We start from the raw sequence: 11,083 nt of genomic DNA, 5'->3' as shown, positions 1-11,083 counted from the left end.
TAACCCACCATGCTAGGCATGTTTAGGGGTTGATTAGTGTTTCCTCAACCTCGTACCCAGCAGGTTTAAGGAAACCCCTTATTCGCTGGATCGAGAGCAATCAGAGAGACGGGGTCATGACCTATGGCTGAGTGGTTGCACGACGGGGTAGTGACCGGCAGTGACCCGAATGTACTGTGGGCTGTCTTGCGGTGAGCCGAACGTACTGTGGGCCGCAATCGTCGTGTGACAACCGGTAGTGGCCCGAACATACTGGGGCTGTCGCGCGGTGACCCGAACGTACTGTGGGCCGCGTTCGGTTGAAAGTTTCTTCTCCTAGTCTTTGTGATAGGGAGATAGGATATTGCCGAGGATGATGAGGAGGAACACAAAGTCACCATTTCCCGGGTTAGAGTGTGGTGTTGTGTTAGTTTGTCGTAGAGGGTTATGGAATCCTCGTCATGTATTGAGAGATTTAAGAGAGTAGTGAGAGATTAAAGATGAGTTAAAGGGATTTATGAGATATGAAGGAGAAACATGATTAACTAGAGAGGGATTGGTTGTTGACTTGTTTTAATGCAGGTTCCCGTTACTTGAAGCTAGATCATGGCAGGAGGCCAAGTCTAACTTAGTAACGGTTTGCTTAGCCTTAGCTTTTATTGCATGCTAGGGCTAGATTGATTGTTATTTTGGGTTGTTTGGGTTAGAGTCTAGGTTGCGGGTAGAGGCCGCCAGCTCACTGAGTAATACTAGATTACTCATCCAACTCTGTTTTCCTTTTTGCAGGTTGCTTTAGGTAAGGATGATCGGATAGCTTGGTGCTGGACATTAGGACCGCCGGTGTAGATTTTCATGCCTTTTGTAAACTGTATTGTGAATTGTGTTTAGTTGACTCGATTTGGCATTAGGCCGGGACCGGTGTCGAATTATATCAATGTATGGATGTTTCTTGAATCAATAAAAGTAATTGTTTTATATGCGCTTCATGAGTACTCTGATATTTGACTAGTCCGGTCTAACACAACGTTAGGTCATGGTACGGGTTGAAAAGCCTTAGGCCTCGATCTAACGGAAAACACTAACTCTAGGTACGGGTTGAAAAGCCTTTCGCCTTGATTAGCGGGACGAGTTAGTGGATGAACTGGTCTAAGTCGTGGAGTAATTTTTGTGACTTGACCGGATCGTCCCTACCCCGTCACGTAGCGCTTCCGGACCATGGTGTTGGGTTGGACGGTCAGTCATGTTCTTGTTTGATTGTTGGCTGGCCGGCTGGCTCATTCATCTCTAACCCTGGATGTTGGACGGTCGATCGGTCATGTTCTTATTTGATTGTTGGCCGGTTGATTAACCATATCTCTAGAACGGTTCGGGGGTGTTACAGATACTGTTGGGATCCTTTTCCCGTATCTTTCTATTGATTTTGCTTGTAGAATATCTTCTCTTCTAATTCTTCTGATTGGAATGCTGTTTTTGGTCATCTTCCATTGACTGTCCATAGTTGAGTTACCATACTCGGTTTCTCAGTGTCTGAATACTCACTACTCCATCCTTCTGGATAAGAACTTGGTCTCAACTACAACACAAAAATGTTTTACATATTAAAGTGAAGACATGATAACCCAAATGTAGTTATTTCAACTATTTAGAACATACTTTTTCTATACTGATCCGAGATTGAGTCGAGTGCAATATTTAAAAAATATTACCCACGATATACAAATCTACTGTAAATGACGGTTTTGGATTAAATATAACTATGAACCAAAAGTGTAGAATGATAGTGATAGTAACAATAACGTTTTGAAAAATGTTTTCCATACCTAAATAGTGTGGTTTCTGAATAAGGAATGGTCGTGAATTGGATGGTTCTTTGTATGAACACAATCTATAATATCTCTGTCTGGACTCTACATAAATATTACAAAATGTATTCAACTAACACTTTTAAGTTAGACAAAATGAATTTTTTTACCATTCTTATGTAAATCTACAAACTTAATTAATTTTGATCGATTTAAGAGCATGTTTATTGAGTTTTTTCAAGAGTTTATCTATTTCAACATCACGGGTGCCAGAAGAATCGACAGAAGCAACTACCGCTGCTATGAATAAAATGATGAGGAAAGAATTAGTCATCATCCGACCAGGGCCGGGCCTGAGCACAAGCTCATCATGCATTAGCTTAAGGGCCGATAGTGTTAAAAATAATTTAGAGGCCAATTACATTAACTGTCTGATAGTTCAGATGGCAAAATTTAGATGCTAAATAACCTAGGGTGCCTTTCGAAACCCATATAAAGCAAATTTGCAATATTTTTTAAAAAAAGAGTTGTTGTAGGACCAAATAAATTTTAGTTGCTTCTGGGCCTACATATGTCAGGCCCGGCCCTGCATCCGACCAATAGTGCAAAATTAATATGCAAACAGTTTCATATGTTCTGATATGTTTTCATTTTTTATGCATACATCATCAGTTCTATGCGTTATACACATTAAAAAGGTCATGAAAAAGTTTTAAATTAAAGATCTGCGATTAAATTTTGAATTAAAAAAAATTCTTGATAAAGGAAAGATTTTATTATATATCCCTGTAAAAGTATATTTTGTTCTTCAAATTGTTTTGGAAAATACAAATGCAGTTAATATAGTCGTTTTTTTATTTTTTTATTTTTTTTAACAACAAAAATCTAAGAGCACCAAATTGTGTGTCCTTGGCTTATTTTAATGTTATTGTGATGTTAAGAGACAAATGTTAGGGACAATCTCAAAAGTGTAGATTATTGCTAGGACTTTTAGTGGTCTCTTAGTAAATTAATTAATTATTTTTATAAGTAATGACATATAAAGGATAAGTTTTAAATAAAACATTTAACATTTAAATAGAAAACACAAACACAAGAAAATTACAAAGTTGCCAAAAAAAATAAATAAATAAATTACAAACATCATAAATAAAAGCAAACAAACATTTTATTGAATTCATAGAAATTTAAACATTATATATAATTTGGAAGATGTCCAAATTTTTCCCATATATTTTCAATCAAATCTTCTTTTAATTGTTGATGGATTTGTGGATCCCGAACTTCTTTGCGATGACCAATTGTATTGCCGTGTTTTGTAGACTTTTTAACGGCAAATGTAAGATCCTCCTCTTGAAATTCCTCAAGAGTGTGTGAATCTCGTTCATCTTGGACAGTCATATTATGGAGTATGAGACATGCTCTCATAATATTTGATATTTTGTTTTTATCCCATTAGATTTCTAACAACGGCGAACCTAGCTTGCAGGACCCCAAAGGCGCGCTCAACATCTTTTCGAACGGATTCTTGGGTTTTAGCAAATAAATAATTTTTCGGACCTTGTGGTAGTCGGATAGATTGAATAAAAGTCGCCCATTTTGGATAAATACCATCCGTCAGATAGTAAGTCAAATTGTACTCCCTTCCGTTGACATAAAAGTTTACTTGCGGAGCCATATCAAAAACAGGTGATCGATCAAGAATATTAAGATCGTTCATAGTACCTGAAGCCGCAAAAATTATGTGTCATATCCAGAGGTCATATGAAGCAACCGCCTCCAACACAATTGTTAGTTTTCCGGTTCCCTGTGAATACATTAACAGGTGATCGATCAAGAATATTAAGATCGTTCATAGTACCTGAAGCCCCAAAAATTATGTGTCATATCCAGAGGTCATATGAAGCAACCGCCTCCAACACAATTGTTAGTTTTCCGGTTCCCTGTGAATACATTCCTTTCCAAGCGGTGGGACAATTCTTTCACTCCCAATGCATACAGTCGATGCTTCCAATCATCCCGGGAAGTCCACGTTGTTCACCAACAAGGAGTAGTCTTTCAAGATCCTCCGGTGTGGGACGTCTGAGGTATTGATCGCCAAACAAGTGGATTATTCCGGCGGTAAAATGGTGCAAACATTTTCGAGCTGTTGTTTCACCAAGTCGTACATATTCGTCAACTGTATCAGCTCCATCACCATACGCCAATTGACGAATTGCTGCGGTACATTTCTGGAGCGGAGATAGACTCGACCGTCCGACTGCATCTTCTGTTGGTCGAAAATACTCTACTTCTGTAGAGAGACGATGGACAATACTCAAGAACAATGGTTTGTTCATTCGAAACCGTCGTCAGAATAAATTGTGAGAGTATGTTGGAGTTTCGCTAAAATAATCATTCCAAAGCTTCTCGTGGCCTTCTTCTTGGTTTCTCTAAAAATACGTTTTTTCGCTCTTTTGGTTCTGGAAAAAGATCAGGGTTTTCCAAAAAATCATCAAATATGTTATCAAAATCATCATCATCATCTTTGTGGTAATGATAATGGGAAGAAGAAGCCATTTAAAATTTTAAAAGAAAGAAAATGTATTTAAAGTGAGCATACGAGTGATGATTTGAATATATGTTATGAGAGAAGATGATGAAGTATTTATAAAAACTACAAAATGTATCTTGTGATATTTGAAGTATACATCTTGTGATGGCATCTTGTTTTCTTGTGGAAGAAACAAACAACCCATGTGACTCTTGAGTATATCTTGTGATACTATAGTACATCTTGTGATACTAACAAACAAACAACCCATGTAAATAGCATGTGAGTCTTGAGTAGCCTGTGATATTTTGGTTATTTTTACTACCAGCAAACGAGAAAGACATGTTCATCTTTCATTACACTTCTAACATAAGACATAGAGTTCATTTACACTTTTAACATTAGACATAAGGGTTCATTAAGACATCCGATTCATTACGAGATCACCACTAAAACCATAACTCATTTGATTTACTTAAACATGAGCAGCATACCTATTAAAACTAATACCAAAACCATTCCAGCAACAAAGTATTCAAAGCCATTGGTGAACCTTGTATTCTTCTTAGCTAACTCGCTAACTATCTTCTCTAGCCTAACCACTTTCTGCTCAGATTCATAGTCAGTCAACAAGGTTAGAGTTTCTACCTTTTCAGCCAATTGAAGTGTGTGTCTATCCCTGGCTCTCATCTCCTCCATAACCGCCACATCCCACCACTTCCATACATGACACTCTCCATCATCAACATTATCACAAGTGTAGTATCTTCTTCCCGGATCATTTCTAATGTAAGATGTGGCTATAACAGGTTGACTACCACAGTAGCATGTCTGCGGAAATCCGAACTCAACTTCGGGTTGAGGAGGGTACTGAGCCGGGGCACCATAATTGTAGCTTATCTCAGCTTGGTCTCGACGTATAAGATCATCTGTCTCGCTGTAGGTACAGTCAGTTGTCTCCCCACCACACTCCTCTGATTCAGAGCTGGCTATAGCTATAGTCATGTCCCATGTTCAGCTAAACCTGGAAAAAAAAGACAAGGCCAAGATATTACAAAGAAAGGCTTAAATGCTTAGAAAAAAATTGATTTGGCTCTTATACAAATTACACATGAAACAAAACCACAGAAACAAGACATCATAGAAGCAAACAGGAGATTTCATTATTTCAAAGGTGGTCGTAGAAGCAAACATGAGTGGATCTTATTACAGACATAGTTATTAGAAAGTTAAAAGCTAATTAGGACATTATTGTTTCAGAAATACTGGGTCAGGAGCTTATTCTTCACAATTTCTTCAGCCTCACTGAGTGGATCTTTTTTTGCAAGGAGAGTGTCTAGTATGGCTAGCTTAGACAGCTTCTCCTTCATCGCCAAATCCTTCATCGCCAAATCCTTTTTTGCAAGGAAAGTTTCCATTGAAAACACTTTCGTGTTCACTGTTAAGAAGACCTAAATAGCCAGAAGACTGGCTATATGGAATCCTTGAATCCATTGCACTAAGAAGAGAGAAGGGATTATAGAAGAGAAAGGGAAATTGTTTCGGGTTTTACCAGAGAAGAGAGAAAGAAGATGATGGAGATTGAAGGATAGCTTGAAGGATGGTTGGTGTTTAATAGGAACTGTAATAAGTAACAACCATAATGACCTAACCATAAACTACGAAAGTCAAATCAGAGTTATTACACATCTCGTCAATCATACTATAAGATTCAATTCACTTACTTTCCATTAAAATAAAACAGGATTTGGTTGCAAACAAACTAGACTATACATACAAGATTAGATCTATGAAATTAGAGTTCATGCCTACCAAAGTCTAATCAGAGTTACTACACATTTACACAACCAACCTTTACAAGTGCATTAAGTTACACAACCAACCATGCCTACCAAAGTCTAATCAGAGTTCATGCCTACACGGTTTCAATCCGACTTATCAATTCATTAAGTGGAGCTACTAGTAACAACTATTGGAGTTCAAGTGAAAGTGAATTACCTTGTACTTTTGACAAAATGGTTGTTCTTCTTTGACTTGTTAATTATCCGGGTTATTGAGAGCCAAACGAACCTCACCTAATAGCAGACTCACAATCAAATGAAAAAACAGATATCAGTTTCATCAAATAAGTAATGATTTTGCAAACAATATACCACAAATAATCACACAGAACAATATATTTTACAACTTCACCATACTCTCTCACAGACTAGAAAGACGATAATATATTTTCAAGACCCTAAAGCTACACTAGTTTTCACTATATTTTACGCAAACACCAAACATACAATCAGACACGGCAATCATAACCAAATATCAACACATATCACAAAGACAATTCAAAATTTTGAAAACCCTATATCTACAACGACAAAAAAATCCTCATCCAAGGAAGTAGATCGAGAACGACAACAAAATAGATACAAATACTCAATACGGTGGAGGAACACATACCTTCTTCACCTTCGTATTCAGTAAAACGCTGTCGGTGAGACAACAGATCCTCTGTACTGCATTCGAAATCAAGGAGAGGAGAACCGTCGAGACCGAAGCGCTGTCGAGACAGAAGCCCCGGCGAGAGAGAAGCGACGTCGCTAGAGAATCGCCGTCGAGAGAGATCCGCCGTCGAGAGAGACAACAGATCCTCTGTACTGCGTTCGAAATCAAGGAGAGGAGAACCATCGAGACCGAAGCGCCGGCGAGACAGAAGCGACGTCGCGAGAGAATCACCGTGGAGAGGGATCCACCGTCGAGAGAGAATCGCACTGTCAATCGCCTTCTCAATCTCCCTCGCGAGATAACCGACAGACACAAACTGAAAGACGGACTCAATTCGATTTTTCCCTAAAAATCATCGGCCATTCCCAACCTGACACGTGCCTCCTAAGGACGACCACCAACACATCTTAACTAAGGGGCGTCCCAAATATAATTCGGTCTTTTTGATTTTCTTTTCGGCCCAATAATGTTAAGGACGCGGTACTTGGACCGCGATAATGTTGCTCTAAGAAACTGAGAAGATTCCTGGTCTGAGAGCCACCTCGGGGGAAATGAATCAACATAAACCATAGCAGATGGCGAAGTCCTAGCACCTCGTGCCAGCTTGTCCGCCAGAGTATTTTGCGCCCTTGGGATATGTTGGATAGTAAAGTTAGGAAAGAATTCCTTACATCGCATAAACTCCTCCATGTGTGTAGTGAACGCCGGTCATTCTGTCGGTGTAGACACCATCTTCACAAATTGAGAGCAGTCAGTTGCAAACACCACCTCTGAGATTTGTAGGGTCTTCATGCACTCCATCGCCCATATCAAAGCTTCACATTCTGCATGTAAAGGTGATAGACTCCTACGAATAAACATTTCACCCATCATAGTATCAGTTGATCCATCTTTTCTGTAGACCCATCCTTGCCCCGTGTAAGGATCTTTTTCCTTCCATGCTCCATCAATATAGCACTTGTTGACGCCATGTGGAAAAATGTTCTCTGCAACATGTAGAGATGCACGATTTATAGACTCGCCAGTCTGAGATTCAGCCCACAAAACACCTTTTATCTCCACAGTCCAGAGAATATCAAAAGGGGTCGTTAATATAGTCGTTTAGATTTGTACAAGTGTAGAAAAAGAAAAAAGTAGTTAAGATATAGAAAATGATAGTGGATGCTTAGAAGTCAATAATTTGGGAAAGTATCAGAAACCTCTAAAGCATGATTATTGGGGGAGTTCTTACCGGAATATAAAAACCCATCTCTTAACTTTTAACTAAAAAAGCTAAGAACAGGTTCTTAAATAAGAGTTTTAAGAGCCGGTTCTTAACTTTTTTAGTTAAAAGTTAAGAGACGGGTTCTTATATTCTGCTAAAAACTTCGCTCTAAGAACCCCCCAATAATCATGCTCTAAGCCTATTATATATAAAAAAATATCAGAAATCTTGTAGCTGACACAAATTATTTTATATATTGATGTTTAGTGATTTACTGGACTAAGAATGAAGTAATTGTGCAAGGGTAGTGTTTTAGGTGTAGTTTTGAGTTGGTTTGTTTAGTGATACATAATAAATGAGTGACACGTGGAAGACATTCAGATGAGGAATAAGTCGTGGGAGGGTTGTTACAATGAGCTCGCGAGTTGACAAGGGTCATCTTTTCATTGGACGAGTTCATCTTTTCGGTTAGAAACAGATTATAAAACATAGTCTTTGTAAGTTCTTCGGATTCATTCAGAAAATCGTTTGGAAACTTTCTCAATCTTTGGAATTCTAATAAAAGTTCTGTATTTTGGTATAGTGAGGATTTAGATCTTTCTTCATTATAGATCTATTACTCCTGAGCTGCGATTTGGTGTTTCAAGAACATTGGATCGATCATAAAGGAGTGATATCCTTTATCAGTTGTATCAGAGCCGTCGTATCCTCGGATTGATTGGAATCAATGGCGGAAATGAGATCTCAGGCGCTGTTGAAGGGTACGGGGAAAAGGAATTGGATGGGGTTATTGCGAACAGATTTTACGCGATTGAGAAGGAGATGAGGGACATGAACGAGTGGAGAGAAGAAGAGTCACGTCAGATAATGATGGCGTTAGCAAAACTAACGAGTCAGTCGAATCATCCATCGACGAGTTATGCGTTTGGAAAAGGAGAAACACAAGGGATCGTGGATAATCAAAACGAGCAGAATCGACCTTATCATCAGTTTCAGAAACCTAATTACTAAGGTATGACGAGATTGATGAAGATCGATTTTCCAAGATTTGATGGGAGTAAATTCATAGAATGGTTGAGTAAAGCTGAACAATTCTTTGCAATTAATAATACTCATGAAGAAAAGAAAGTTTGCATAGCTTCAATGCATTTTGATGATGAAGCATAAATGTTCAAGAAACGAAACCGTACAACAGGCTCTTCTGAAAGCGATATAAACATAGTGTATGCAAAAGGCAGCAAAGCTTCTTAGTTCCGCTAGACTAAATACATAATCCCAAAGTTCCTATGCAAGTCGGAGCTCGTGTGTAAACAATCAAAATTTATATATTCTAAGTTCTAAGTTGCATAGAGTTTATGTAGAGAATTTCTGTTTGTCTTCTTCCCTTTTCCCGGCCTTGTTTATACACTCCTCCAGAGTCGTCCGTCAAGCAAAAGAAAGTTTTCCAGATAATTCTTTTTGGAAAAAATTACTTAATGCCTTTCCAGGAAGAAATATACAAATTTTGTTCTATCGTATCGTTGTTTAATTTCGCATGGCATATGCAGAATTGTTCTCTTAACATTTCCAGCTCATTTTTGTGATTTTGCCATTGACATCGATATGACGGATTTTGCCCCAACAGATGGTGACTTGGATAACGCCTATGAGTTGTGGGCTGAAGATGGTTAGGTTGGTTACGTTGTTAAGCTGAGATTGAGTACATTGAAGTATCTTCTAAAGTTGGTAATTGTTTATGTGGCTTGCAACTGGAAATGGTAAGGTGATGTTCTAAAAGATATGTGAGTTCCCATTTTTCAAATCTTTTCCTTATACTTTAATTGATTTTTCATTTCAGCACGAACAAAAATCTAAGTCCCGAGGAGTAGATAAACGGTGTTTCTGCCAGTTTCTAAACATTTTTGAGTCATTTTTAGCTATAGTATGTGTTTTAGATCTTATGTTAACGCCCCTACTGTCCACAGATAATGGGCCTTCCACATCTGTTCACTTGGCATGTGGGCCCCATTCCGTGCGACGGGAGGTTCATTAATTTTTTGGAAGCTCGAAAATTTTGTTTACCAACCCTGCAATCACCATATGAAAGTGTTTTGTACTTTGGCTTCACTCACATAATATCTCGAATCACTTCCTGATATGTCAGACATCCTTCCACTACTCCAGTTCAAGCACGCTTAACTTTAGAATTCTTTTTGGATGGTTGACCGAAAAAGTAAGTGCACTTTGTTGACATATATAGCCAAATCAATTCTTTTAAGCCTTTCAACATATACCACTTTCGAGTTTTTTCAGGTTTTAGGTCGAATTGGAATAGAAGAAGTCAAATTGGATGCAAATGAGAAAATAAAAATGTGGAATTGTGTAGATGTGCAAAGTTTAGTAATGAATGGAAGACTTCCCTCTGATGTATTGAGCTCAACTTTGGAAACAAGGCAGAAAATTGAGTTATACCTGTTTGAGGTTGATCCACAGGTTGGAGTGAAAGATATGTGCATTTTAATAAGACTAGTATTTCTGCCTGTTAAATATGAGAAGAAAAAAACTTGGTTATCCTTATTTTGAGTTTGGTTTAGCTAAAACATGAATTAGACCTAGATATACCATTTTCAGCCATTGGCAGACTACACTTCTTTTTACTTTGATGTACATTGCTCTAAAGATTTGATCCATCGGGAAGATGATTACATACTCGTTTCTAGAGAAGATATCTGAACATCTTTATTGATTATTTTGGATATTAAGATTTACTCAATGATTTCTTGTGTTTTTTTTTCCATATCTCACTAATCAATTAGTTAGGCTTAGAAGCTATCTTGGACGTGTGAGACTGATTTGTTAGATTATGGAATTATCTAATTTGTTCTACGTCTAAGTTATTTTAATGCTGAAATTAAATTCATGACCTAATCTTCGATCTTGGGTTATTTAACGCACCAAAAGTATTTTACTAAATGCTTGACAAACATAAAATGAGCAGAGTTGATTGTTCAGAATTCTGTGAACTTATTAAACTCAATCGTAATGCATGTTTGGAACCTGAAATTCAGTGGAATTTACTCTCTAGGA

At 37.9% G+C, this 11,083-nt stretch overlaps 1 pseudogene; it reads right to left on the bottom strand.

The window, feature by feature from the left end:
- LOC106297150 overlaps nt 1–2,157 on the bottom strand; it is a 6,200-nt pseudogene extending 4,043 nt beyond the window's left edge.
- Between the last annotated feature and the right edge of the window lie 8,926 nt (nt 2,158–11,083).

Source organism: Brassica oleracea, chromosome C6 (genome assembly GCF_000695525.1).
Source record: "Brassica oleracea var. oleracea cultivar TO1000 chromosome C6, BOL, whole genome shotgun sequence".
Lineage (NCBI taxonomy): Eukaryota > Viridiplantae > Streptophyta > Magnoliopsida > Brassicales > Brassicaceae > Brassica > Brassica oleracea.
The sequence above is the reverse complement of the archived record's forward strand: the minus strand, read 5'-3'. Positions and strand labels throughout refer to the sequence as shown.